Source organism: Mesocricetus auratus, unplaced genomic scaffold (assembly GCF_017639785.1).
Source record: "Mesocricetus auratus isolate SY011 unplaced genomic scaffold, BCM_Maur_2.0 Super-Scaffold_100003, whole genome shotgun sequence".
NCBI lineage: Eukaryota > Metazoa > Chordata > Mammalia > Rodentia > Cricetidae > Mesocricetus > Mesocricetus auratus.
In genome coordinates this window covers 88,865,348-88,869,011 of record NW_024429188.1, presented here as the reverse complement: position 1 = coordinate 88,869,011, position 3,664 = coordinate 88,865,348, and the positions used below count along the sequence as shown (strand labels likewise).

General features: G+C 44.2%; 2 pseudogenes; both read left to right on the top strand.

Annotated features, from left to right (window-relative positions):
* Positions 1 to 499: 499 nt before the first annotated feature.
* On the top strand, positions 500 to 2,465 carry LOC101833452 (annotated as a pseudogene).
* A 297-nt stretch (positions 2,466 to 2,762) lies between these two features.
* LOC121139785 lies at positions 2,763 to 3,346 on the top strand (annotated as a pseudogene).
* Positions 3,347 to 3,664: the final 318 nt, after the last annotated feature.

Here is a 3,664-nt window from a genome sequence, read left to right as displayed (position 1 = left end):
CACATCACACATTTCGTTTTCAACATCTTTGTTTCTTGGCAGAGGTGGGGGATGCTATCAGAGCAGCCCTTCATCTGTATAAAAAATCTGTATTTTGAGGTTTAGGTTTTTGTTGTTTTGAGACATGGTTTTTCTCTGTGTAACAGCTCTGCTGTTCTGGAACTCGTTCTGTACACCACGCTGGTCTGGAAGTTACAGAGATCCACCTGCCTCTGCTTCCTGAGTTTGAGGTTTAGTTTTTAAAAGTTTTATTACTTTTTTATCAGGACAGGGTTTCTCTGTGTAACAGGCCTGACTGTCCTGGAACTCGCTCTTATAGACTAGGCTGGCCTCAAACTCACAGAGATCCACCTTCCTCTGCCTCCTGAGTACTGGGATTAAAGGTGTGCACCACCACAGCCTGGCAAGTTTTATTGCATTTATTTGGTGTATACGGTAGGGGCATATGTACCACAGTGTGTGTGTGTGTGTGTGTTTGTGGATGTGTGTACATGTAGGAATGAGGGTGGTCAGGTAAGCGGAGAACAACTTTCAGATGTCAGTTTTTCTCTTGGCACTATGTAGGTCCTAGGAATCATACTAGAGTTGTCAGGTTGAGTGGCAAGCACCCTTAATCCTTGGGTCATCTGGCCAGCCCTGTTTTTTTTCTGTCTCCGTGTATTTTATGTGGTTGCTTCTTTTCCATTGTTTTTTTGTTTTTGTTTTTGTTTTTTTTCGGGGGGGGTGATCAAGACAGAGTTTCTCTGTGTTGCTTTGGAGGCTGTCCTGGAACTCACTCTGTAGACCAGACTGGCCTCGAACCCACAGAGATCTGCCTGCCTTTGCCTCCCAAGTGCTGGGGTTAAAGGCGTGCGCCACCAATGCCTGGTTTCCATTGCTTTTTGCATGCTGCTAGTCAGAGCAACATTTGCTGCTCAGTGTTTCTCTATTTAAAAAAAAAATCTCCTTGTTTTCTTCTCAGTATGCCAGAAAAGGAATGCATTTGGGATTTCATCATTTTAATAGACTCTAGCAAATACAAAACTGGAATTTTAGAGACATTTTTCTTAGCTGCAGATAAAACTTCCCGGGCTGTCTTTTAGTATAATACAGATTGCTCAAGTCATCATCAATGATTTTAGATGCCTCTCAGGCGTGTTTTCTGACAAAGGCATGCATTTCAATTTGTCACCACAGTGTTTCTCAGACATTATTGTGACTATTTTAACAATGATATGCAAAATATATGTCTCCCAAAGGGCTGGATGAATGATGTTTGTCTTTTGTTTCTAAGCTAGAAACTTCAGGACTCAGTCGGGGCTGCTGGGTAGTAGAGCACATACCTCCAGTGTTATTTACAACACCTGGGTTCCATCCCCAGCACTGGGGGAACAAAGGATCTTCTAAATAAGGTATTTACTGGAAGCATCATAATTTTCTTGTGTTTTTTTTTGAGACAGGGTCTAATGTAGCCCAGGTAGGTCTCCAACTCATATATAGCTGAAGAATGTCGTAAGCTCTTTTTGTAAATATTGTTTGACAGAGCTGCAGATGCCATTATCCTCTGTTTCTCTGCTACACAGATATCACCATCATGCTTGCCTCTCACTCGAATGTTCCCTATCGGTGTATCCACTTAATACAAGAGAACGGAAACTGAATAACCAAAAGAAACCTTCCCCACCACTGAAACCACTGGTGAATTTGGTAAAGACCCTGCAGAAGCTATGGAAGAGGAACCAGCATTAAAAGTCCTAGAAACACTGATTAGGTGGTGGAACTGGGCATCTTGCTTCAGAGCAAGAAAGCTGGGAAAGGAGGCAAGAATGTTAAGGCTCTCTGTACAGACACCAACAGTGGCCCTGAGCGCATACTAAGCAACAGTGCTGATATGGAAGCAATTGGAAAAATCTTGAAGAAAGCCATCTTTATCTGGGAAGAGGGCCTACAGTTTCCATCACACACTTCAACCAGCCAGTTCCTGCTCGAGTCTGATGCTGCAGGATGCTTAAATTACCGGCACCGTAAAGGAAATGACTTGACCTGCAAACTGAGACTGTTGATTCATCAAAGTCCGGCAGGAGGAATTATTAATGTCAAAGGTGTTAAAATAAAAGGAATTGTAGAAAACACTCAGACAACAGGTTTTTCCAGGAATGCTGCCCTCACTCCACAGACACAGTTGTTCTAGTTGAAGACTGATAGGGTTGTAGAGTGCATCAAGGTCACCCCTTACATCTGACTTTCCCACCAAAGGATGTGCACAACCGTATCCCAACTTTTCTTATTAAATCTATGATTATGACAGTTTTACAATGGTGTTTGATGACCACTGTGGGTGGCCTATGGGGTTTCCCACGCAGAAAAGGGGTGGTACTGACTGGTTGCCTGTAGGCTTCAGCGGACGCTGTAACGATAAGCGACACTTACTGGAAGTAAAACTAAGTATTTATTGTAGAAATTACTCACAAGATACTAAACCCAGAGGAGCCAAGCAGTTTTCCTCTGCCAAACCGGAAGCCGAACTCCAGGAAAAGAGACCGAGACTTCCTGTGTGCTATCTTTTATGCCTTCCCCCGTAACGCCCCCTAGTGACGTAGTTCCGCCTACGTACGTATATGTCTTTACGTCCAGCCGTATACGTCTTTAGTCCTGCCTAAAGTGGGTGTGGTTAGCGGTGTGGTAAACCGCCCTTTTATTACCTCATCTGTATGCGCCTCTAATAAGTCACATGTTTAATGGCGGCATCAGACTTCCTCCTACAGTTGCCTCCTGACTGAGGTGGGCCTTCCATGCCTCCTTCTAGAAGAGATTATGAGATGAGCCCTCGTTGAGGAGCTCCTCCTCCTGGTCAAGGTGGCTGGGGTGCCAGCAGAGCTTGGAATCTTCCTCTTTCTCCAGCACCACTTACAGGAGATATAATGGCTTATGGCAGGAAAGGGAGGCATGGAGACCACTGTGATGGTATGGTTGGGCTCAGTGCTGATGAAATTTAAGACTTGCTATAGACACATGGAACGCATCCAAGTGGCAGGTGGCTTATATGTCACAGGGTGGTTATGGATAGTTTAATCCTATGCAGGGGATTGTGGCTCACATGGTAATCCTAGTGAACCTATTATCACCACACAAGTAACTACTCCCAAAGATTTGACTGGATCTATTATTGACAAAGGTGGTGGGTGGGTTTAACAAATGTGTTGTAAGTTGGGAGCTGCAATCAAAATTGATTAAGTCTTGATCTGAAAATTGGATCATTACCATTACAGGAACATAGGAGCACATACAGAACATACACTGTGGTGGTCTGAATGGAAATGCTTCATATGGGCTCATAAAACATGTGCATGCAGCAGGGCGGTGGTGACGCACATCTTTAATCCCAGCACTCGGGAGGCAGAGGCAGGCAGATCTCTGTGAGTTCAAGACCAGCTTGGTCTACAAGAGCTAGTTCCAGGACAGCCTCTAAAGCTACACAGCAAAACCCTGTCTCCAAAAACAAAACAAAACAAAAAAAACAAAAAACAAACAAACAAAAATCAAACATGTGTATGCTTAGTCCCCAGTTGATGAACTATTTGGAAAAATTGGGAGGTGTGTCTTTGTTGGAGTAGGTGTGTCCTTGTTGGAGAAGGTATGTCACTGGGGGTGGGCTTTGAGGGTTCAAAAGCCTAGGCCAGGCCCA